Here is a 26830-nt window from a genome sequence, read left to right as displayed (position 1 = left end):
CAACTCTGCAGATAGCACTTCCATGATGTGTGACATTTTGTTATGGTGACAGCCCCAGATAAGATACTCAGATGCTTATAAAGGCAAGGATAAGAGATTGTAATGGACAATATTGCCTAATGTAGTTTTCATTGTAATATTGGCTGAGTATATAACAAGTTTCGTATTTGCTATGTCAAAAGTTAACAAGGAATCAAGACACTGAGATTAGACAGTGAGCTGGATCTACCTACAGTACATATATTTGGGGCTTTATTGCTCAGGTTTCCACAGTATGCTTATTCACGTGCATACAGAGAGGATACAGAAAAGAGCCACATAAGTGATTTGAGAGCTGGAGAAAATACCTTACAAATTAAGTGGCTTAATTTGTTTCTCAAAAAGATTGAGAGGTTCTTCATGGGAAGCAAAGAGTGGGTGCCAGGGCCAATCAGAGGGGGAGGAGCAGGAGGGTCATTTGACCTGGGCTTCAAGCTCAAAGGGGTCCTCAAATTTAGACACTTGTTAATTTTTTGGCATTTGATACGTTTTGCAGCTTGTTTTTATGCGCACGAAAGCTAGATTTTTTCCTCAGTAATTAGTGCATTTGTACAGAAAAGGGCTAGAAAAGCATTTGTTAAACAAAACAATATTCAAATTATGTCTCACTCTTTTTTGGTGCCTTATTTTGTTTTCATGTGTTGTCATTTTTTTTTATTATTATGAGGAGGGGCCCCAAAAGCTGGAAGTGGTCTGGGCCTCTCTGGACCTCTGAGAGGGCCTGGTGGGTGCTAAAGCATTCTTTAATCTAGCAGAGAAAGTCATAACCAGGACCAATGGCTGGGACAAGGTGGAAATTTTGCCTAGGGCGCGAAACTTCCTTGCACCAGCCCTGCCTGGGTGTCTTGAAATCCAGACTGGATTCCTTTCTGAAAGACATGCTTTACTGGGCTTAATTCAAGAGCAATAGGGTGAGATTCTTTGGCTTCTGTTCCATAGGAGGTCAGACTAGATGATGTAGTGATCCCTTCTGGCCTTAAACCTCTGGGAATCATACAGCACTGACTAAATTCCCAAAGTCCTGCTCTAGCATGCACTGGGTGAAATTTAAAACCTAGGATAGATTATCTGGGATCAGTCTCATTTTGTGTGGTTGGTGCAAAACCCTGGGCCCTGAAATAGAATGTATAGACCCCATGTTGTGGAGGCCAGGAAGGGGTTAATAGATGAGCCAGTTACCTTTCCGCTACGACTGACTAACCAATTAACCCCAGCTGGGATAAAAGACAGCAGCTGAGGCAGTGGTGGGTGATTGAGAAAGTATCCCAGTAACACACTGGGTGAAAGCTCCAGAGAGAAATGCTGCTGAATTGCTAGGGCAAGAGCGGTTGAGACTACAGCTCTGGGACAGATATCTACAAACAGGCAAAGGTAGGAAGCAGCCCAGGGACCTAGCAAAGGATTGTAAGAAACACACCCTAGGTACTTATTGCAAAGGCCCTGAGCTGGAACCCAGAGGAGAGGGTGAATCTGGGTTCCTCTTACCCACTCACCCCTTACAGGAGGGGAGGTGTAAGCTCTGGGAGCCAATGGGCAGCGATTATTGGACATACACTGAGACTGAAGACCTTGGTATGGTGTAGTTGGATTTCAGGGTTTCTGTTTGGCTTTTCCTATTGGCCTGGAAGGGGTGAGGTTCCCGGTGACTTGGCTGGAGGGCTGAGGTACAAGAGAGAACAGACCACTGAGTGGCTGGAGGTGTGGGTGGCACAGACAGTGACTGCTATGCCATGCCCAGCCATGAGTGGAGTACAGCAACTGTTCACTGAACCTTCCACGGGACCTAATTGCAACACACATTATGGAGGACCAGGTCATGGCTCCATAGTTAAAGTTATGTTCTGAAATATGCTTTGCATGAAACATTCACTTTTATTGTCATACATACCTCAACACAGGTGGTGGTGAAGTGTAAAATTTCACAGTAGGCTTGTTTTTTTTAATGTTCTTTGCATTTTCTGTGTCATTTTTGTTTGATGACATAAAATTTTAATAAGTATTTGTAATTGAGCTGTGGCTGAAATTTATCCACCTGATTTGTCTTCTATCAATTGACATCCTTTTCAAAAACTCTCCATTTACACAAAAATTGATTGAGAAATGAATCTTGGGTACATCTTGTTCAAAGGGTAGCTTTGAAAAATATTTAGGGATGCTTCTAGCTATTTATTCATCATAATCAAATGTTTATACGCAATGGGCACTTAGGGATAAGATCTTCCCAATTAGCCACATACAGTCAACAATTGCACTTTTCTATCAGATTTCATCCTGCAATGGAAATTTTATGTGTAGTGGCTTCAAGGGGAAACTTTGTTTGCCTGGGAAGTGCATGTGCTGGTGAATAAAACTTTATCCAGCTGCACTTCCGTGGCACAACTCAGGGAACTATCTCCTTACAGGTCCATGCCATGTGACCATCCCCTCCTCACTGTATAAACATGGTGGGAAGGGGGAAGCTTAGGAAATGAATACACACAATCTTCTGTGTTAAATGTGCATAGTATAGCTGACACCAAATTAAAAGGCAATGTTAAGCCATCTATCAATATTACCTTCTACTCCTCATGACTACCATCACCATGCTTACTGTACACCACACACCATAACCTTAACTGTGCCCCTCTAGGGATGCCAGAATTCTATAACTTTACTACACTACCCCCTGTTAACACAACAAACATCCATGAGTAATAGTGCCAGGAGTGGATAGTTTATAAAGGGGGCATGTGGAGAAGGATGGGCTGAGGGAGTTCAAATTTTGGTGTTTAGTCTTTGGTGTATTATAGCTGTGATCATACCGAAGTGTGCGCCTGTGTGTAGAGACTTAAGGAGTATTTACTGTTAGGCGGCTTAACTCTTTCTTCTGTTTTGTACGGTAAGCCATCTGTTTGCCAAGTGTTACTGGTTTCCCAATAGGGACATGTTTAACCCTGGAATGTAGCTAGGAAATTCTGAAGCTTTTTGTTTTCTGTGTGCTCCGCCTTTATCTTTCTAAATGCTGACTCTGAGTGCAGAGTTAATCAGATGCCTTGTCCCTGCCATATAATGCAGGCTGCTATAGAAGAGAAGTACATCCTGTGGAGTCTCAAAGGCACTTCCTTTCGGCTTGAGACTGGAGGTATTTTTTGCTTTGTTCAGTATATGGAGAATGTGGCATTTTGGGATTCAACCCAGATGAGTAAGGGGTTGTGTCACCACCTGCCCTGCAATTCTGGGTGCCTTAAATGCTATGCAACTGTGGCTCACAGCCTTGATAGCACCTGCCTGCATGCAGACCACACCCTGACTATCAATGTTCAGTTACTTTTTGCAAAGTGACCCCCACCCCCTCCCTATCCTGAATTTCCCCCAAATCAGCAGATTGTTATGTTTGCAGGGCAGATGAAGTTCCCAGAATTGGAAGTTACTGTGTTACCTCACTCAGCCTCAGCAAGTGAGTTTTGTTACTTCTGAGCTGTGTGACAACTCCTGATACGCTGGTCGGCTTTGCCAGCAAACTCTTCAAGGCTCTGCCAGTCCAGATTTTGCTTTGCAGGTAACAGTGAAAATCCCAACTTCCCAAGGATGTCTCCCTGCAGTGTCCAGGCCTCTCCTGGAACATTCACAGAAGTTATTAATCTTGTTGCTCCTTTAAAGAGACAATACGCTATGGTTGACTAATTTAACTGGGGTTTGACAAACACACATTTCAGGCACAGAACTGAACTAGTTTATAGTGAAAGTAAAATGAGTTTATTAAACAGTCGTCAGTTTAAGTGATACCAAGTATAAGGAATAAGGATAGAAATAGTTTTAGTCTTCGAAGTGTATTTTTACTTTTGTTTGTAACCAACTCCGGCAAGTTACAATCTTTGCCTCAGCAGATTTCTCACCAAGCTTCAGTTCCCAGGGACTTCAGGCCCCATTGGTTGAAGGACCCAAAGTGCTTTGATGTCAAGAGCTTGGGACCCTAGAATCCCACAAGTGATGGATAACTGAGAGTTCTTCTCTTCCTCTTCCCCCCCCCCCCCATTGTTCTTATAATCAGTAAACCTTTGGAATCTATTCTTTGAGACGTGTACTTGATACAGTTTTATAATAGTGATATTGTATCTAAGCAGTTAAGGGATAGCTCGGTGGTTTGAGCATTGGCCTGCTAAACCCAGGGTTGTGAGTTCAATTCTTGAGGGGGCCACTTAGGGATCTGGGGCAAAATCAGTAATGGGTCCTGCTAGTGAAGGCAGCGGGCTGGACTCGACCTTTCGGGGTCCCTTCCAGTTCTAGGAGATTGTATCATTTGGGGTTCAGACCCTGTCTTTATAGCCATCTCTGTTACCCTCGATTTGAGGGGTGTGTGTGCCCCAGAATATGATCAAGGTAATGCAACCATATTATGTGCATTCAGTCATCATGAATTTATAAAAAAGAACACCACCTAGTACAGAGTTAATTTGAGCGCAGGCTTTCAGAAGCAAGGTCAAAACTAGCAGTTTCTGCTAATCAGAATGGGAGGAGGGGGAGAGAGTCAATAACTGAGACTGAAAGAGAAGACGTGGATGAAAAACTGGCCTTTGGGTGCCTTTGATATAGAAGTGATATTTATGCTTAAGATTGTTAGGAATGTTTTGTCAAGTAGTTTATTGAAAGTTTGGAAAAGTGGTGGTTTAGTAGTGGTCACTATGACTTGTGTTTTGTAGAAGTTATTTATAAAAGACTAGCTAATATAGTGTACTTTGGCACATTCCTCTGAAGCTATCTTGAGAGGTTTTTCCTGACACCTTTTCTCCCCAGCCAGTAAGCAACTGGCCACTGAGAACCTGCTGGTAATAACTCAATACCATTCCAGATTTTAGATAACATTTGGGATGTTCTAACCTATTGCTCTTGTCTGTGTGCTTAAATCCAATAAACTGCAATTTCAGAGCACACTTACTTGCAATAATCTTTTCAGATGGAATTGCTGTGTTCCTATTCATTTACTCCTGATACTGTCTGGAGAGAAACAGGTAAGTTACCACTGCTGTGGGTTTTGAAAACCCGGGATAACATTTCCCTCATTTCTTAGGCTGATGGTTTTGTTTTATGTAAATATAACTTCATTGTCTCTGCCTGATGACTAGGTTGGTCAGACAAGCAAACACACAGTCCTTTGTGTGAGCCAGACTCTGCTTATCCACAGGGCCGGCTCCAGGCACCAGCCCACCAAGCTTGTGCTTGGGGCGGCACCTGGAGGGGGGCAGTGCAGCGCTCCAGCTCTGGCCGCCGGGGGAGAGCGGAGCCCCGTCCGGGCTCGCCGCCCTCCCCCTGGCGCTCTGATCATCTCTGTTACCCTCCGCCCTCCTCCCGGGGCTCCGGCCGCCAGCAGACCTCCCCCCGGTGGTCCGGGGGGGGGGGGCGCTTTTTTGCCTTTGGCGGCAAAAAAGCCAGAGCCGGCCCTGCTTATCCATTGCCTGCCAAACGTGTTTTTAAGAACATAATTCTAGCACATATTTATAACTTTGTACACACATTTTTATCTACATCACACACTAATACTAATCAGTGATTTACTAGTTTTCCAGTGAGATTACATGCCACTTTTGGGGTATCTAGCATGATAACAGTGTGTTAGGTGTAGTGAGTATGTCAGGCCTGACAAGAGTTGAGAGAGTAGCAAACCACTAATGGGTCTCTGTGCCACAAACAGGTAGGCTGATTAAATATAAAATAACTAAATCCATCACTGTCTCCTAGTTTCATATACCACAATAAAACAATCCATTCTTTGAGCAAGCTGGATTGAAAGCTTTTACCAGTATTCCTTCAAATAATCCAGATCTAATAAGTGGATAGAAATTCGTGTGGATTGCTGGTGTGGAGTTTGTTCATATCATCTGAGGTTCTTGGAAGGCCCATAGCTCAGAAGGTTCTGTTGTGACTGTAAGGATCGCTAGAGGAGGGTGAAAAAAAATTATCCAGAAAATGTAGCACACTATTGAAGAACATGGCATTTCAGGACTAACTAGGCAGGAATCACATTTAGATTCATTTCACTGAAATTTAATTTTACCAAAGCAACACTAATCCAAAGCTGTTTAGAACGAAGTTGGAGGTGACAGCCTCAAGGATAAACAGAAGGCATTTAAAAGACTGGTAATGCATTCACAATGAGCTTATTTGGCATGTTACAATAAAAAAAAACTAAATTAAATTTAAATATAAAGCAAATGCAAAACCGAATCCAATCGTTGAGGACTAAATGCTGCAGAACCTACAGGAGAAGGGGAAAAAAAATAACCTTTAACTGACTTAAATTGTGTTTTTTTTTTTTTTTTTTTTTTTTTTGCCTGAATCAGAGATTGGTTTGGCCAGAGGTTTTCTATTTAAGCTAATTGATGTACCTGCCAAAGGTATTTGTAACATACCTATGATGCGGTTTACAGAACCCACAACAGTAGCAGCTGTGAAGTGGGTGGTTGGAGACAGCTGGGATAAAAGGCTACAGCTTAGGCAGGGAAGGGTGGCTGCCAGAGGGTCTGGGAGATACACCACGGAAACTCCCTGTACTAAGAGGCATGTAGGAAGAGGGGCCTGAAACATAAGCCCATGTCTCAGAGACCTGGTGTAAGGCCTGGGATAAAGTAATGGTCAAAATTTGCTAATATTAGCAAGTAAAGTCGTGAGCAAGAGGCAGGCCCTGCTCACAGAACCTGGCAAGAACAGGGCTGATACTGCAGAAACACACATTCCTAAGTAGTGCTAGGCATAAGAATATATATGCAAATACATTCCAGAATGGCAGTGAGGTGTTCTCGTACCACTTGATACATTCCCTAAACATAACAGGGACACACTGACCCATCCTGAAGTAGTCAGATGACCGCATGGTGGATGGATACGTTTGCTCAAACCTACATGTACAAGGCAATGGGTGACAACCTAATACATCCGAGGGTGGCACCCTGTTACATCGGGGCGGTACGTAACTTGTTTGTATCTGTGTATAAAGATGTATCTCAGAGGGCGTGCCTTGGGGCAGCAGAAAGTCCAGCCATTGACTGAGCTGTGTCCATTGTCAGGCATACATGTGCCAGTATAACTGTAGACGTTGATCTGGGGAGCTAGGACCAGGCTTCATCGACAATAAACCTGCCCGGGTGCCATTGCACCTTAACAGATTTTGTGGCCATTGGGCGGTTTGCTCAAGGTCTGCTGTGCCAGCTGTCTGCACACAGCTGGGACAGCATAGAGAGGGAACACACACGCAGGATACTGGGCTAGATGAACCTTTGGTCTGACCCAGTATGGCCATTCTTCTGTTCTTATCAGGTTCTAGTAACTTCCCATCACAGTTAGCACTCCAGAGAAGAGGCAGAGGATGGAATAAGCTCTCACAGTGGGGCTGGATAGGCTGAGTAATCCAAGTCCTTGCCTGAATTGGGGAAACTTACACTGGCGTAGTGATACTGATGTAGGCTACAAGTGAGGAGGTTGTAAATAATCACCTTTGTGTTTCATTCTATCTTGGCACAGTCTTTTCATCACTCTCATCTCACCATGGATCCCCAAATCACAAGACTAACGTCTGTGCAGTGTGGCCCAACACTATTTGCACATGGGTGCATTCACATCATGCCTTCCCACTGCTTCACTGTTCTGCTTACTGCAGGTGTTTCAGAAACCTGTCTCAGAGCAGTTCCCAAAGTCCATTTCCCCCCCCAAGAATGGGCCATGTGTTCAGGAAGTATGCAGGGAAAGCATGAAATATGCTCAGATCCAAACCAATGCAGGTCTGCAAAGGGCTCATCCCGGGCCCATCAGCTTTGTCTGTCGCTTGATAGCAGATACTAAATGTGAGTTACTATTTTATGTCCTGCATTCATTCATGGGAGTCAGGGAATCAATAACAGTGGAATGAGTTCCTCTGGACTTGCTTTTATTGTATGCTTCCTTTGGAAACATTCCATCTCCTGCATTATGGGCTATTTTCTCATGTAATGAAGTCTGAAATTCTGCCATATTAAATGTGCTTGAACAGAAGCTAAACTTTCATCAGATGTGACTTCATCTGGAAAGCTGCAAATTATGAAAGTGGACTGATGGCACTCCAGTTACAGCGTGCTAGAAATAAAGCCCGTGTCTCAGCTGACTGTCTTGTAAATAAAAGTAAAGCATGTGGTGGTAATGGGGAATTCTCCAATAAATATTCCCCCCTGCCCCGCTTCACTCATTCACAGTGAACACCTGCATTGAGAGACACTGCACTGAGTTGTTGACAAGCTGTATCTCCTAAAAGGGATCTCTCTTTGAGCCTTTATTGCCATAAGTTGTCCCGTTGCTGTTTCATATGCTTCAGGGTGGCAAATTGGGGGTGTCAAGGCTGTATCCCCACTTTGAACTTTAGGGTACAATGTGGGGGACTGTGTGAAGACTTCTAAGCTTAACTACTAGCTTAGCTCTGGTCCGCTGCCACCATCTCAAGGCTAGTTCCCTTCCCTGGGAAGCCTTGAGAAACCTTTCACCAATTCCCTGGTGAATACAGATCCAACCCCCTTGGATCTAAAAACAAGGAAAAATCAATCACGTTCTTAAAAAGAAGGCTTTTAGTTAAAGAAAAAGGTAAAAATCATCTCTGTAAAATCAGTATGGAAAATAACTTTACAGGGTAATCAAACTTAAAGAGCTCAGAGGACTCCCCTCTAGTCTTAGGTTCAAAGTACAGTAAACAAAGATAAACACTCTAGTAAAAGGTACATTTACAAGTTGAGAAAACAAAGGAAAACTAAGATGCCTTGCCTGGCTATTTACTTACAAGTTTGAAATAGGAGAGACCTGTTTAGAAAGATGTGGAGAACCTGGATTGATGTCTGGTCCCTCTCAGTCCCGAGAGCGAACGAACTCCCAAACAAAGAGCACAAACAAAAGCCTTCCCCCCTGCAAGATTTGAAAGTATCTTGTCCCCTTATTGGTCCTTTGGGTCAGATGCCAGCCAGGTTACCTGAGCTTCTTAACCCTTTACAGGGAAAAGGATTTTGGAGTCTCTGGCCAGGAGGGATTTTATAGTACTGTACACAGGACAGCTGTTACCCTTCCCTTTATAGTTATGACAGGGGGTTATTGCTTAGAAAACACTAATGACTGGAGCTCTGTTCCTCTGTGAATATTTGTACAGACCTCACTTTCCTGTTTGTTCAATGTAAATATATTCGCTGAGTTGATCTTAGACTCTAGTGCCTTGTGGTGGGGTGTATAAACCCCACACTGGTTAACTAGGATTAACAGGAGCCTGAACCCAGTCAGCTCATGGGGGGGGGGGGGGGACACCTGGAGGGGTGTTACGCAGGACTTGTGATCAATGAAACCCAGCTGGGGTGGAGCAGACTGCTCATTTAAGGGAGGGGCACAGAGCTGCCCAAGGAGCGTAAGGAGGAGAAATAAGAGGAAATTCCCAGCTACCCATCTGGGACTAAAGACTGAGAGAAGCCCAGGAGGCCTGGAGTCAGAAGCAGAGGATCCTAAGCCAGGAGGAAGCCTGGGGGGCTATGAAGTCTGGGGCCAGAGGCAGGCTGTCCTGAGCCAGGAGGTAGCAGGAGGCAGTGAAGTCTGAGGGACTGCAGGGGGAAAGACAATCTCTGCAGTCATTCTCTTGGTAGTGGAGTGAAGATGCCTGTGGGGAACAGAGAGGCTCCTGCAAAGCAAGGAGGAGCCCTATAGGGGAGAGGGGAAGATACCTGAGCTACAAGATTGAAGCAAGCTCCTGTGGCTGACCCTGAAACAAGGGCAGGGACTGGCTGTTGTGGTGCTGAATGTTTGCAGTGTGATCTGAGATCTTCAGGTAACTGGCGCTGGACTACATCTAAGTATCAGTAGTAATAGTACTCATATGGCTTTATTCCTAATGACATCGTGTCTATGGTTGTCCTGAGAAGAGAACTTGAACAAAGAAAGCAAATGATTCCTTTCTCGGAGGCTCCTTGCAGCTTTGCTTGTCTTTCCTCTGACTCAGGATTTAGCCTCGTCCAAAAGAGACTGGGAGAGACAGATCTAATGGGAGTCGCCCAGAGCAGCTGTGCAATAGAATCAATGGGTGGAGGACACTGTTATACTCAGAGGTTGGGAGCTGTTAAGCTAATGGAATATTTTTGTCTCTACTGTCATCACTCAAGGGTTATCGCTATAAACAGATCCAACTGGGATAGCTCAGTGGTTTGAGCATTAGCCTGCTACCCCCGGGGTTGTGAGCTCAATCCTTGAGGGGGTAACTTAGGGATCTGGGGCAAAATCAGTACTTGGTCCTGCTAGTGAAGGCAGGGGGCTGGACTCGATGACCTTTTGGGGTCCCTTCCAGTTCTATGAGATAGGTATATCTCTATATATTTTATTATCCACAGATTGTATCATGTGGGGTTCAGACCCTGTCTTTATAGCCATCTCTGTTACCCTGGATTTGAGGGTGTGTGTACCCCAGAATATGATCAAGCTAATGCAACCATGTTATGTACATTCAGTCATCCTGAATTAATAAAAAAAGACCACCACCTTTCAGGGTCCCTTCCAGTTATATGAGATAGGTATATCTCCATATATTTATTTATACAACTATAACAGTCTGGGGGATTGACTGTAGTCATGGAAGTTTCTCCAGAGGTTTCAACATGAGCATAGTCAAATTGGAGCCATGAGAAGCAGCCAGTGCTTTACACATTGATACAGACTCCTCAGAGTGTGATCAAACATAATGATATCAAATCAGCTCACCTACCACTGCTGCAGTCTGCAAGAGCCATTGCAGCTCACATTCCTCAGGGCCGGGCCTAGTAATTTTCTACCTGCTTCCTGGCTATCCCAGCCACTCTTGGCTGTGACGTTTGCTGGTGCTGCTTTGGTTTGCCCTGTGGTCAAGTGGATGACAGAATTTCAGCTGTTCAGCCACATTCTGTTATTTTTAGGACCGTTATTTTTATGAAAGGGATTTGACCCTCATCAAGCTGCTGGCCCTTCTGCCATCAGTTTGCGTTTGTTCTCTACAGCACCGCTGCCTCCAGGCTGAGGCAGGGAAGATACAATCCGATCCTATCAGCGATTCTGAATGCTGGTATTGATATAGGTTCCAAAGCAACCTGGTTCGGTGAGCTGGGGAGCCAGACCGCATGTCTTGATTAGCGTTTACAGGAGAACAGGCAAAGCAATAAGCCATTCCATAAATAAGTGAATGAGGCACATGTACAGCACAGTTAAAATCAGTGGTATTATTGCCGATGTCTACGTTAAAAATCGCATCCTGAATTGTCGTCCTCTTACAACTGGGGCCAGATTCTTGCTGCTTTCAATGGAGCTGCACCCACTTGCACCAGCTGAGGATCTGTTCCCCCTGGAATTTAAATACCTGGAGATAGGTAAGATTCGGACATGGCCCATTGTTTCTACTATTCTAATACATGATCCCAGCAGAATGCTAGGCTCTGGCCAGACAAGTCTAAAGACTGGGTGCCTGCACCTTTAAATAGACCCTCCAGTATAGGGATTACAGAGCCAGAAATAGAATGCAGTGGAGGCTCCTGTACTCTTGCACCAGAGATAGGATAGGATCATTTGGTTCTAAGTAGGTTAAAACCAGACACGTGTCACTAGCTTGCTTTCACAGAGAGCCTGTGGGCTAATGGATCATGTTCTGCCACCCACCTAATTTCCTTCAAGGGTTTTCCAGCTGTAACTCCAGACACTCCATGGTCCCATCCACAGAGGAGATGAGTCTGTTACAGCCATCAGTTGAGAGTCAGGCTCTTTGAGGGGATTACTGGCCCAGCTTTATACCTCGCTCAGTGGCTCTCCAATCGAATGGAGCTCATGACACTCCTGCTAGGAAGCATGAACTTCTATAGCTTGCCCTCAAAAGCCAAGCACTCATGTTGAGAGCTGTAAAAGGGTCAAAGTCTTTGTGGACTGGGCACAGAGGGGAGACCCACTGCCGAGTGGGTTACACAGGCACATGCTGGACTCCCTGATATATCCATTGCAACATTTTGTCCCTGTAACATTTCCTGGCTGGCCTTTCCAGGATGTGCTTAGCTTAGCTGGCAGCTTCGGTTGCCCACAGATCTTGTACAGAGCCTCTCTTGGCTCAAACGTAGCCCCAGTCATGCTCATGAGTTAAGGGGGAATGTGCTCTCAATGCTGCATAGTTATCAGGAGCGATGGGCTAAATGGATCTTGACCTTTGCTGGACCTTTGCTTGTTTCTAAGACTAACTGAAAACTCAGTGTTCTCAGTTCCGTACAGATGACTTCCAACGTGCCCAAATTTTGATTCTTATTTATTATCGTAGCACCTAAAAGCCCCAGTCGAAGACTAAGACCCCATTCCACTAGGCATTGTACAAACCCAAAACAATAGTCCCTGCCTGAAGGAGCTTACTATTTAAGTATAAGAGACAACGACTGGATACAGACAGCTGGAGTACAAGGAAACAATAAAACATTAGTTGGCCTGATCGGCAGTGGTCTCAGTACACCAACAGTCCAGCCATTGTCCAGTGTGGTGGTTTTTTTTTTTTTTTTTTTTTTTTTTTTTTTGTACACCTCCTGGCAAAGGAGGTTTTTAAAGGAAGATGAGAAGATCCCTGTATTGAGTTACAAAACTCACTCAAGTGTGAGGAGCAGCATGGGAGAAAGCACAAAGGTTCTTGGTTCGACAGTCTTAACCAGTGATCTTTAAATGAGGTCTCTGCAATCCAAATGTGGGTCCCTCTCTGAATTTAGTGATTGATTTTGGTCTGAGTCTTTCTAGTGTCCCTTCCCAAAACACCTATATCCAAACACCCACTAATTTTGGCATGTCTGCAATCTGGATCTCTGTTGCAGTTTCAGCTTATCTAGTGTTCTTTCCAGGTGGGACAAAGTCAATAAGTTTAAAAATACTTTTGAGAAAGACCATTCTTGTGTGCTTGCTGGCAGGTACTGGAACAGCCAATGTTGGGTGATTATAGAGTGGGAGGGAGGGGGCAAATTACAGGCCACATCTGGCCCATCAGACCATTTAATATGGCCCTCCACTCCAGCCGGGAACCGGGGTTGGGGGCTTGCCTCGCAGCTCCCAGGAAGAAGTTGGCATGGCCCCCCTCTGTATTGACCCTCCCCCCCCCCCCCCGGCTCCTACGTAGTATGTGGAGGTGCGGCCAGGTGGCTCTGCAAGCCACCCCGTCCATAGGTGCTGCTCCCACGGCTCCCACCCAGTGGGAGCTGCAGGGGTGGTGCCTGTGGATGGGTCAGTGCTCAGAGCCACCTGGCCACACCTCTGAGCCAGAGAAGGGACATGCTTCTGGGAATTGCTTGCGGTAAGCGCTGCCTGGAGCCTGCACCCCCGCGACCCAATCCCCTGCCACTGCCCTGATCTCGCTCCCACCCTCCAAACCGAGCCCAGAGTCCTCTCTTGTACCTCAAGCCCCTCATCCCTGATCCCCCTCCCACCCTCCAAACCCATTGGTCCCAGCCTAGAGCCCCCTCCTGCACCCCAAACACCTCAGACGCAGCCCAGAGCCCACACCCCCTCCCACACCCCTACCCCCAATTTTGTGGGCATTCATGGCCCGCCATACAATTTCCATACCCCGATGTGGTCCTCAGGCCAAAAAGTTTGCCCCCCTGTTGTGGAGGGTGTCTTTTGAATAACCCACGAACGTGAAGAGTAAACAGTGACAATATTCCATCTCTAGCTGTATGATTTATAAATCAAAATAGTAGATCGGTTTCCATTTTCAAAGTAACTTCTGCTAGGAAAGAGGCCAGCTCCTCACTTGTTTCAGATCGGTCCAGAACTACTCAAGTTAATGAAACTCCTTCTGTTTTCAGAAGGAAGCTAAGACCTTTTTTCAGAGTAACAGCCGTGTTAGTCTGTATCCGCAAAAAGAAGAACAGGAGTACTTGTGGCACCTTAGAGACTAATTTGTTAGTCTCTAAGGTGCCACAAGTACTCCTGTTCTTCTTTTTCCTAAGACCTTTGTTTACACTCCAAAATTCACAGAATCAAAGGCCATATCTTGGTGTATGAGAATTCCGAACACTGGCCTGTAACCTCCAAGTTTGGAGCAGGTGAAGCCAATGGGACACTGCAGGGGCATCAAAGTCCACTTGCGTTTATCAGCTTGCAAGAGAAGAACCGTAGTTTATTTATTTGCATTAGCACTGGGAAGCTGTTCTTTATGCTCTTATGTCTGTCTTAAAAATGAATTAGAAGCATGGTAAAATATTAGAGCACTGTTTATCTAAATGCAGCATTGCTGGATGTTTCCCTTAACTTCTGGGAAAGTGTGTATAATAGACCATGATACTTCGGAAGGTAATTGAATTTACAGTTCATGTAATTTGACCATAAATTATCCTTTGCGGGAGAGGAATGTACTTACTGATAAATTGACCAACTAATTGCTTTTTGCTGAAGTTTTGTCATTTGTTCTGCATGCCAAGTTGCAATTTCTCTCTTAAGTCATACTTGCCCTTAGCATGAGAATAATTTGCCATATTTACAAGAGCATGACTGCCTGTTATCCAGATGCATTAACATTTCCCTAACAGCTTAAAAACAATACAATTAGTTCAGTGTAGCTTTTTTATTTTTTTTTTCCTGCTTTTGCTTTGCTCTCCCAGGCTGACCTCTGTAATTAAAGCTAAATGATTGTCTACTTTGAATGCCAAGTGCATTTGAGATCCTGACTCTTGCCACGTGTTTTGGTGAACAGGTGTTTCCCTTTCCATTTACAGCTTTGGAGAAAAACCCATCCTGTCACAGCCTGTTTTACCTGTGGATTTTAATGTTCGGAACCTCTAGCAGAACCAGATTCTATTGTGTGCTTTTAATCCGCAATAGATCTGTGGTAAGGTGCTCTTTCTAGAGAGCTATACATGAAGAGTGTTCCTACGGTTATATCACTGGTATGGGATTCTAGACAGTTGAGTTCAAGTTCTGGATTTGCCACAAACTTCCTACATGGCCCTGAACAAATGAGCTAACCTCCATGCCTTAATTTCCCCATATATAAACTGGAAATGATAGTACCTGCTTTTGTCATGGCTAAGCAGTACTCCTGAGGGCATTCTGTGCACAATATTTTAAAATGGACAAATAAAATTTGCAGAATGAATAAGTGCAGAGGCTCCAGCATGGTCACTCTCCACCCTCCCCACCCCCAGGACACACTCAGTGCTGAGTCTGCACCCGATCCTGAGAAACACCCTGGGGCCCTGCCCCTCTTTGCCTTGTGTGAGGCAGGCAGGCTCAACCAGGCAGTGTGGAGGGGGATCCAGGTGTGTGGTGAGAGCATTCTGTGTGGGACAAAATGGGTGCAGGCAGCTCAGTGTGGGGTCTAGGTGTGGGGAGATCTGGATGCACAGAGGCTTATGGGGGGAAGGGTTCCTGGTGCAGGGGCAATGGGACTCTGCAGGGGTTTCCAGGTGAAAGTGGTTGGGACTCAGTTGAGGGGTCTGGGCGTGGAGGTCTCAGCAGGGGATGGGGGCTGTCTGGGTGCTGGGGGAGTGGGGCTTGATGGGTGGAGTCCTGGGTGCAGCTATTTGGGGGGTCTGGATGTGGGGGTCCAGGGGGGTGGGGGCTCATTAGGGTGGGAGTTTGGGTGCAGGGGTGGGGGTCTGCAGGCAGGGAGTCTGGGTGCAGGGGGCTCCGGGTGCAGGGGTTGAGCTTCAGTGGGGTGGGATTTTGGTATGGAGGGCTTAAGGGGGTTCTGGCTGTACAGGATGAGGCTTGGTGGGGGTAGGTATGGGAGGTCTGGATGCATGAGGGTTGGGCGGATGGGGGAGCATCTCCCCATACAGTGATCCCTCTCCCCACAGCTGAGGAGCGATGGGGGCAGGAAGCAGGGGAGGATGCTAAGCTTCCTGCAGCTGGGGGAGGTTTCTGGGGGTGGGTCTGACAGTCCCAGCCACTCCTTGCAGGGGAAGAGGAAGTCTCATCATCTCCTGCCTCCAGCCCAGCCAGAACTAGCAGCTGATCCCAGCTCAGGGTAGGAGCCACTGGCTGAGGTGTCCCCAGCCCTGCGGTGACTTACCTCTTTGCCAGCTGCTCTGAAACGATGTATCTGTACAGGTAGGGAGTGGGGTGTAACTGCTCTTACAGCTTCTCTTTACTTCCCTGTCAGAAAGTCATGTTTCTGCAGGGAAGCAAAGAAATCTGCGGGGGACATGAATTTTGCACATATGCAGTGGTGCAGAATTCCCCCAGGAATAGAGCAGGGATTATCTGCAGTAGCCTACACAATGGACCTCTGGTCTTGGTTCTAGCATGAAGATGCTACTGTAACACCAATATATAGATTTGGAAAACTGGGGTCGGTGGGAAGAGGGTTTTCAGGAGAATGAATGGCAGGAATGGAGATCCTAAAAGTGAGGCTTCTGAAGGAAGAGCTATTCCTATGAACCTTCTAGAGGCTGGCTTCCTCCTGTGGTAGTACTATTTCTGCTGGGAATCTTTTTCTGGTGCAAATGCCATAGGAACAAAGCATGAAAGAGATCTGTCTCACACACCCCATGCTGCCCCTTCATGTTTTATCCTTATTCCTTTACGTTCCTCTGCTTGGAGTGCCTGGGGAGCAGCAGTCTCCATTAGGACACACTGGAGTTTATTGGAAGGACAAACATGGAGAGGCAACTGCTCCCAGGAAAGTGAAGTCATGTGATCCAGTTGACACAACAGCCTGAGCAGGACTTGGAACTGCTGAGATGAGAGGAAACTTGTTCTTAGCAAAAGATCTGTTCTATTCATGTAGATGGAAGATGTGGGGCCCAAAGAGTTGAAGGTGTTAACATGACCGTGTTACTGTCCAACTTCAAACAAGGTTCACAGTCTAGTATACAGAGACCATAGCCTGCTGAGTAATGGCAAGTACATTACTAAAAGATTTTTAATAAAGATACAGCTAAGGAAAGAGTCAAAGCACTTGAAATATAATGCTTTTATTTTAATAACATTTCTTGTTTCCTTTTTCTCTAGCTGGGGAGAGTTTATAAGGGAACCTACTTGACAGTTTTTTAAATGGTGTATTAAAGATGGCAATCTTTTTTATTGGGTAGTCGGGGAAGAGAATAATTTGGCAGAAATCAGATGGAGCTGCTGCTGTTGCTATTTGTTGAAGTCTGATCCTGTTTCCTTAAATGATACCACAAGATGAACATAAAAGTGGAGAGAAAAGAACAACAGCGAGAGACAATGCAGCTTTTGTTCTTGGTGTTGCCTCTTATTTGCAATCTCACTTCTGGAGAAACACAGGCCTAGCACACGGTCCTATTTACCATTCCAAAAACCTGACAACTTGAACCAGCATCAGGCCACTTAGGGCATTGCTTGTTTGTTTTTAATTTCCTTTCTCGTCAGAGTTATAGCAGTGTCACAAAATACACTGTCTTGGCTGACTAAGCCAGACTCCTATTGGATAGAAGGCAAAAAGAGGTATAGATTTAAAAATAAAATGTAGGGAAGAAAAAAAACACAGGGTGATGGGAGGAGGTGACAAAGTCTCTCATCCCAGGAGGTGACTGGGATTTCACCAATGTCATCTGAGGCCCCCTCTCTGGCCAGGTCTGGTCAAGACATCTCGAAGGCCCAACAGACATGGTAGATAAGAGATAGTGGGGTCTCAGGAGACTGCGAGTGGTAGAAGCCATGATAGTAAAGCTTTCTCCTTGGGTTGCTGGCAGATATCCGCTTCTTTAGCTAATTTCCCTCTCTTCTCCCCCACTTCCCACCCAGTTTCTTTAAGAACCCAGGAAGTAGTGATGAGTGGAATAGTCTCTCCTCTCACTATTTTAATCCACTAATTAGACTGAATTTCTGACACCCGAATTTTTGGTTCATTGATTTGGGGTTCTACACTTTTTTTGTTTCCCTGGCATGATCTTCACACATTCCTTGAATGAAATCAGTAGGCTTCTTTGTTTGTACTAATCCAGTCTGTCTCCTTTTTTTTTTTTTTTCACCTTCTCCCATGAACATTTGTTATCGTGACACTTAGTGAGAAGTGAGTGGAAGCTCACAATTAGGGTAAATGTGTAGGCCCAATTATTACAACATGTGCCCCACACCAGCTCCTTACCAGTGAAATTGCTGGAGTGCAGTCTGAACTAGTCTAAATAACCTTATTAAGGCTTTCACTGGCCCTCGATGCTGGGTCCTTCTCCATTATACCATCCCTTCCTTTGTAGCTATTGCAGTCACATTTTCTTACCTTGCACCTGGCAACTTCTGGAAAGACCACTCTGCTATGGCAAAACCAACTATACCTAGGAACAGAGACTCTTAACACCAGGAGGGAGAGGAGGAAGATGTTAAGGTTCTTCATGTACGATAACTTACCCCACAGCCATTGGGAAATGAAGAGAGATGTTCAGACACCAAGTATGACAAATACCTATGTAGACATGGGCCTGAGCCAGATTCTTGGAACTGGACCATTTCAACTTGGAGGAAGTTCAGATTTAGATAATTATTTGCATTATTGAAATACCCTCTTCATGGACCAGGACCTCACTGTACTGGGTGCTATATAAACAGAGGACAAAGAGGATCCTTGTCTCTAAACAGCTCTCAGAACACCACAGAGTGAATAGTGGCCCAGGGAAAAGATTAGAGTCATGACAAACACAGGCCTTAACCACTAGTCAACACCACCAGCAAACACTATCCATCACGTTCTCAATCTCTTGTGTGGATATTTTGCTAGCACTATTTAAAAGAAAAGTAATTACTCATCAATTAACTGACTTACGTCCTCATAGTGTAATTTGCAAGCACGTGGGACTAACTCATGAGTTCAGACACATTTTATTACTTGGTGAGCAAACCTTTTGTTTTATGGACTTCTTTTTCTTGTTTCATGTTGAGGATCAAAGTGCACAAAAACCCAATAAAGATCCCTTAGCTGTGGCTAAAATAAAAAGCATGAGAACAATCCCAAATATGAAAATCTTATTAAAGCTTTTATGATTTCCTCTGAATGAGCTATTTCTCTTGACTCACACTAATCTTGTAAGATAGAAAGAAAGTTAATTATCTCCATTTCTCTTGAAATTTCATCCATTAATTCATTTCTGAATGATAGCAAGGTCCCTTCCCCCTCCCAAATTGAAATGGCCATCTTCATTCTTCATTCTTTGTTATGGTGATTCCTTTAAAGTATTATTGGTACATAATTAAAAGTTTAACAGCATTGTAAAACAAAATTAAACACTTTCTTTTTGTAATTCAGATTCCTCTGGGGTTTCTACAACTTCAAATCCTGTTCTGGTTTATAATTTCAGTCACATTTGCTATGCATACGAGATTCGTCTTTCATCCAAAACTATACATTTTGGAGGCATAGTCTTCTTTTGATCACCAAGTTTTAGATGTATCTGCTTCCACTTCTTTGATATTTTTGAACTCCTGGCCAATTATAAAATGTTACTTCTGAGTTTGTTCACTATTTTGAACATTTGAGATGAACTCCAATAATTCCTGAGGCTGAAAACCCTATGAACAAATTGCATTTGAATGGCTTATTGGTATGATATGGGAGCAGCTTGCAATACTAAATCTCATCCATAGGAAGAGATGGATGAGTAATTGAACAGCGTGCTAATGGCGGGATATTTTGCAAATGGGATAAGTCAGCATTCAGAGTAATCTGATGGGAAATGTCCTGCTGCTAGAAAAGGCCACTTAGGAACATCTTACTCATGTGAGTAACTGTTGGCATTGTGAGAAGGTCACGAACTGGCCCCAGATCTAAACTGGTTTGTCTCTAGAATAAAAATGGCCAACATTTATACTACATAATGGCTGTGGAATGCACACTGATGGGTGTGTAACTGCAGTAGGACCAAAACCACTTAACAGTGTAGCCTACCTTAATTCATTATTATTGTGGATTATTACAAACTTTGCAGGAGACCATCCAACTTCATTGAAACTATACTAATAAAGGCAGGGACAGTGACTTAACAGTGTTTGTGTTTGTTGTTGCCACTGTGAGACCTGTAATAGCCAATAATCAGAATTTGGAATATCACTATAGAAGTGAAATACTTCACCAGGAAATCTGTCATCTTCATGACATTATTGTGTGTGGGGGGGGGAGTTAGTGACAGTTTACAGTCATCAGAGCAGAGAGAATAAGGAAATACGTATCCAGTTACAAAAGTTAGTTTAGAATTCTGCCTATTAAAGGTTTCCTAGCCAAGTCATGGAAATAAAAAGCCCTGATCCAACAAAGCCCATCAGCCCATGATTAACGTTAAGCATGTGAATAATTACCAGCGAAGCCACGTGCTGAAGGGCATTGCTGGACTGAGGACAAAGAGCATTTGAAACCCCACAAGGCACCTTTGTGGTGCTTGGAGCCTCTCTGTTATGGATTTGGCCATAAGCGTGTACAACAGGGTGCATGATTGTTTGGGCTATTATATAGATATAGAGATTAGTGGACTGTTCTGTCCAGCTGAGTTTCTGAGTATGTCTAGAATCATTATTCTGTGCCTAGAGCACTAGATAAATGCGTCCCTCATTTAGTCAGCTATAGGAATCATATACAAATTCATCTTTCCTCTCCCCAGTCCTAAGTCACAATATGGTGCTTATGGGCCCCTTGTTTATATTTCTGTTCTCCACCTATTGTTCTTCTCCATCAAAATCTCATTTTTTATTATTCTAGGTTTTTTAAGAAATATTTTAAAACTAAATGATATGAAGGTTTTGTTCTCTTACTAACTTCATAGATGGTGAAGCCCCAGTTCATTGAATGCTGGTATCAACATTAATCCTATCCTCTTCTCTCTGCTAAATTAAGACTTATCCTGATGGAAATCCAAGCATATTTGACAAATATTTACAATCCACAGACAAACAGGATGATGCATAAAGAATATGACTTTTGCTCTTCCAGATGGTGAGCTAAGGTTACAAAACTGAAGATGACCCCCCCCCCCTGGGGTTTTACTCCCTCCCCTGCCACTGACCAAATATTTGACCTTTGGCAACTCTCCCAACATCTCAGTGTCTCAGAATATTCATTTGCCAAATGGGGAACAATGCTTATCTACCTCCTGAAAGTGCTGTGAAGCTTATTTCTTAAAACTTTGTGAAGTATTTTAGGAGCTTAAGGTGGAAGGTGGCATAAGTTCAATTCAAATATCTTCCACCTTAGTAGGTTTCATTAGAGGATAGTTAATAGTTTAAAATACATGGATTTGGCATTCTCCCAGCAGTTGAGAGTAGATAAGAGGCTGCAGACCTGCAGATAATCGCAAGTGGTGTTCGGTGCAAAGGGAACCTTCTTGACTCTCATCATCATAGGCCTGGTGTGGAGAGACCACCTGCTCTCATCCATACCTTCCCCACTCATCGGTACTCTGCTCTGGAAGACATCCACGCAGTGTGCAGTGGCAGTCAAAAAAGCAAACAGGATGTTAGGAATCATTAAAAAAGGACTAGAGAATAAGATGGAGAATATCTTATTGCCCTTATATAAATCCCTGGTACGCTCATCTCTTGAATACTGCGTACAGATGTGGTCCCCTTGTCTCAAAAAAGATATACTGGTATTAGAAAAGGTTCAGAGAAGGGCAACTAAAATGATTAGGGGTTTGGAACTGGTCCCATATGAGGAGAGCTTATAGACGCTAAGACTTTTCAGCTTGGAAAAGAGGAGACTAAGGGGAGATATGATAGAGGTATATAAAATCATGAGTGGTGTGGAGAAAGTGAATAAGGAAAAGTTATTTACTTGTTCCCATAATAGAAGAACTAGGGGCCACAAAATGAAATTAATGGGCAGCAGGTTTAAATCAAATAAAGGAAAGTTCTTCTTCACACAGTGCACAGTCAACCCGTGGAACTCCTTGCCTGAGGAGGTTGTGAAGGCTAGGACTATAACAGGGTTTAAAAGAGAATTAGATAAATTCATGGAGATTAAATCCATTAATGGCTATTAGCCAGGATGGGTAAGGAATGGTGTCCCTAGCCTCTGTTTGTCAGAGGGTGGAGATGGATAGCAGGAGAGAGATCACTTGATCGTTACCTGTTAGGTTCACTCCCTCTGGGACACCTGGCATTGGTCACTGTCGGTAGACAGGATTCTGGGCTGGATGGATCTTTGGTCTGACCCAGTACGGCCATTCTTATCCACTCTGACGCTGCTTTTGGGACTCTGATAGGCTAGCCATATATTTTTGTCATCTTCTTGTTTTTGCTGGGTCCTTTCTTCCATGTGTTGGACTTAGCAGGAAAATGTCAGCAAAAACAAGGTAATCCAGTTATCAATTATCTTCTGAGTTTACCTTCCCCATGACTTGGTCAATGACCAGTGCAAACAACATTGAGAGCATAATACACCCTTGCTTTACATTAGTTTTCCCTGCAAACCACTGGCAAATGTTGCCATCATCTCAGTGCCAAGTGGACAGTCCATCATATAGCACCTTGATTCTCCTTATTTTTGCTGGTATTCCATAATACCAGTTTTGTAAGGACTGTCTGTGTAGATTGTCAAACCTTCTGGAAATCTACCAAAACAAAACAAAAAAATTCAAGAGTTGCTTGCTATTCCACACTTTTGTTCTCAGATATTGTTATATAACACAGAATGGTCTGCATGTGATCTCGGTTGTCTAAAACCCTTTTGTTCCTGCAATGTCCTGTCCCTTTCTGCCCCTCACCCCTATCCAGTGTGTTAGTTTTTGTTGCCAGAGAACACCACAGTATACAGCTGTGTATCTATCTGCTCACTTTGTCTCCTTCTTTACTAGGTCCAACTATAATAGTTCCTATCTAAATTGGCGATCTAATTCTTTCTTGATATACTCAGGATTATGTTGCACATGATTCTTCCAGGCTCTGAGTAATGTGATTCCTCTCCAGTTATTGTGGTTGGTAAAGTCATCCTTCTTTGGCAATTTTACCGTAAGGCCTCTCTTCCATAGGGCTGGGTTCCCTTTCATCATTCCACGTTGTATCCAAAAACCAAAGGAAAGTCTGGAGGCTGTTTAACCACTTGCTTTAATCATCTCAAGTAACGTTATCCCCTCTATTTACTTTCCCATTTTTGAGTTGATCAGAGATTTCTCCCTCCCCCCACAACTTCTTCCCTTGCAATAGTTACTAAGCATATTATGTTTCTGCAAAAATAAATCCTTTCCTGCTGGTCAACACCCCTTCAGAGCTATTGTTTCAGTCTATCTGCAGCCACAGAAAGATGATATTGGCATACACTTTGCAGATAACTCTGACCCAGAAGGGGCTAGTAAAGTGATACTCTCAGTAGTTTCAAACTGGTCAACGGTTAAGAAGCTCATTTGACAATAGGAACAAGAGACCTTGAATTATCAAATTGTGCCAGACGCTACCCCTGGTAGAAGAAGGAGATAGCTATTGAATGTACCAGGTTTGTGAAATGCTGACCTCTGGAAGCTAATTGCTATGAAGCAGGGGACTGGACTGATCTCTGCTGCCCTTTTTGCCTATGGAATGATCCACTTCCCAGGATCTTTCCCCCTCAGCAGAATTTAGTTTGTGATGTCTTGCATTAAAAGATGAGTTGTGGAGTAAAAAAACAAGGGTGATTTCATGGAGGGGGTCTACTACAAAGCATCTAACCAGGAAGAAGTGGATGAGGCTTTTTCTTTATTTAAAAAACAAACAACCCTCAAAAGCACAGGATTTCAACTACCTAGACATCTGAAAGTGGAAGACAGCTCGGGTGAAAGGGATCATGAAATGGTAGAGTTCGTGATTCTAAGGAATGGTAGGAGGGAAAAGAGCACAATAAAGATGATGGATTTCAAGGAGGCAGACTTTAGTTAAATGCAGGAAGCTGGTAGGTAAAATACCCTGGGAAGCAAGTCTAAGGGGAAAAATAGTTCAAGAGTTGGCAATTTTTCAAAGAGACGTTATTAAGAGCAGAAGAGCAAACTATCCCACTGCGTAGGAAAGATTGGAAGTATGGCAGGAGACCACCCTGGCTTAATCAGGAGCTCTTCAATGTCTGGAACTCAAAAGAGTCCTACAAAAAGTGGAAACTAGGTAGGTCAAATTACAAATAAAACAAGTATGTAGGGATAAAATTAGAATAAACTAGCTATGAACATAAAGGTAATAAGAAAACATTGCTCAAATACATTAGAAACAAGAGGGAGACCAAGGACAGGGTAGACCCATTACTTAATGAGGGGAGGAAAAACAATAATAGAATGTGGAAATGACAGAAGTACTAAATGACTTTTTTTTTGTTTTTCACCAGAAAAGTTAGTAGCGATTGAACGTCTAACATCGTGAATGCCAGTGAAAATGTGGTAGACTCAGAGGCTAAAATGGGGAAAGAACAAATTAAAATTTACTTAGACAAGTTAGATGTTTCAAGTCACTGGGGCTTGATGAAATACCTCCTAAAATACTCAAGGATTTGACTGAGGAGATATCAGAGTCATTAATGAATATCTTTGAAAAGGCATGGTATACGGCAGAGATTTCAGAGCACTGGAAAAGGTCAAATATAGTGCGAATCTATAAGAAGGGGAATAGGGACAACCTGGGGAAATACAGAGCAGTCAACTTAACTTCCGTACCCAGAAAGATAATGGAGCAAATAATTAAACAATTAATTTGAAAACCCCTAGAAGAAAAGGTAATTAACTTTCAGCGTGGATTTGTCAAGAACAAATCTTGTTAAACCAACCTAATAGCTTTCTTTGACAGGGTAACAAGACATGTGGATTATGGGGGAAGCTGTAGATGTGCTAGATCTTGACTTTAGTAAGGCTTTTGGTACTGTCTTTCATGACCCTCTTATAAACAAACTAGGGAAATACAAAATAGATGGAGCTACTGTAAGGTGGGTGCATAACTGGTTGGAAAACCGTTCCCAGAGAGTAGTCATCAGTGGTTCACAGTCAAGCGGGAAGGACATAATGAGTGGGCTGCTGCAGGAATTGGTTCTGGGTCCGGTTCTGTTCAATATCTTCATCAAGGATTTAGATAATGGCATAGAGGGTACACTTATAAAGTTTGTGGATGATACCGTGACATTCTGTACCTCGGGGGAACACCCAGCACCTCCATGTTTCATCCTTATAATATGATTGTGTGGTATCTAATGCAAAGTTTGTCATGTCAGGTGTCTTCAGAAGGCTCATGATGCACTGAGCATTGTTGTTATGGTAATGTTATAGTAATGTTATAGGCTGTAATTTCATGTATATAGTTATGAGGCTGAAAATGTGTCCTCATGGCTTAAAGCAAGCCCAGGCAAAGACTCTCCAAAAGCAGAGGGGTAGTTCACACTTCATCAGGGCATATATGGGACAAACCCAGCCCAGCTTCACAGGAACAAAGGGCGCTGGCCTAGGCAACAGCAAAGGATCTGTTTGACTCTTGAGTGAGTCACCCCCTTCCTTTGGTCAGTTTAGAACTGCGATGGGGTTATGCCAACCTGACTCTGAAGGGGGGTGAGGGGGGCGCAAAGCCAAGAGGGAAGAAAGGACATGATAAAAGGGAGAGATGTTTGCCATGCTCTTCCTCTCTTTTCCACCTACATCTACAACCATCCCCACCGAGCAACTGAAGCGCTGATCAAAGGGGAGAGCCTGGCTGAAGGGCAACCAGCCAGCCTGTGGTGAGAAGCATCTAAGTTTGTAAGGGCATTGACAGTGTGAAGAACAGCTTAGAATGCATTTTGCTTTTATTTCATATGACCAAATCTGATTTGTTATATTTTGACTTATAATAATTAAAATCTCTCTTTGTAGTTAATGAATCTGTTTGTTTAGTCTACCTGGAGTAGTGAATTTAGTTTGAACCATGTCAGAGACTCCCCTTGGGATAACAAGCCTGGTACATATCAATTTCTTTGTTAAATTGACGAACACATATAAGCTTGCAGCATCCAGTGGGCATAATTGGACAGTGCAAGACGGAGGTTCCTAGGGTTGTGTCTGGGACTGGAGATATTGGCTAGTGTCATTTGGTTGCACAATCCAAGGAGTAGCTTACTTGCCAGAGGCTGTGCATGAACAGCCCAGGAGTGGGGTCTCTCACAGCAGAGCAGGGTAAGGCTGGCTCCCAGAGTCAAGGATTGGAGTGGCCTAGCAGATCACTGGTCTGGATAACACCAGAGGGGAACGTCCCAGATACCAAGCCGGAAGGGGTTGCAAGTGCTTTGGAGGGTAGTATTAAAACTCAAAATCATCTGGAGAAATGGTCCGAAGTAAATAGGATGAAATGCAATAAGGACAAATGCAAAAGTACTCCACCTAGGAAAGAACAATCAGTTGCACACATACAGAATGGGAAGAGACTGCCTAGGAAGGAATGCTGAAGAAAGGGATCTGGGGGTCATAGTGGATCACAAGCTAACTATGAGTCAACATTATTATTTATTTTAAAAAAAAAAAGCAAATATCATTCTATGATTGATGTCTTGCAGGAGTGTTGTAAGCAAGACACGAGAAATAATTCTTCCGTCTTACTCCACGCTGATTAGGTCTCAGCTGGAGTATTGTGTCCACTTCTGGGTGCCACATTTCAGGAAAGCGGTGGACACATTGGAGAAACTCCAGAAAAGAGCAACAAAACTGATTACAGCTCTAGAAAACATTACCTATGAGGGAAGATTGGGTTTGTTTAGTCTGGAGAAGACTGAAGGGAGATGTAACTGTTTTAAAGTACATAAAAGGTTGATACAAGGAGTTGGGAGGTAAATTTGTTCTCCTTAACCTCTGAGGATAGGACAAGAAGCAATGGGCTTAAATTGCAGCAAGGGCAGTTTAGGTTGGACATTAGGAAAAACTTCCTAACTGTCAGA

At 43.9% G+C, this 26830-nt stretch overlaps 1 long non-coding RNA gene across 1 annotated transcript in view; it reads left to right on the top strand.

Moving 5' to 3' along the window:
• The first annotated feature begins 1295 nt into the window (after positions 1 to 1295).
• LOC135984021 (uncharacterized) overlaps positions 1296 to 26830 on the top strand; it is a 170852-nt gene continuing 145317 nt past the window's right edge. The window contains exon 1 of the long non-coding RNA XR_010601958.1: positions 1296 to 1410. This is a non-coding gene — a long non-coding RNA (uncharacterized LOC135984021). The remainder of the gene's footprint in view (positions 1411 to 26830) is intronic.

The sequence above is a fragment of the Chrysemys picta genome, chromosome 5, assembly GCF_011386835.1.
Source record: "Chrysemys picta bellii isolate R12L10 chromosome 5, ASM1138683v2, whole genome shotgun sequence".
Taxonomy (NCBI): domain Eukaryota; kingdom Metazoa; phylum Chordata; order Testudines; family Emydidae; genus Chrysemys; species Chrysemys picta.
Note: the sequence above shows the minus strand (reverse complement) of the source record. Positions and strands in the feature narration are given on the sequence as shown.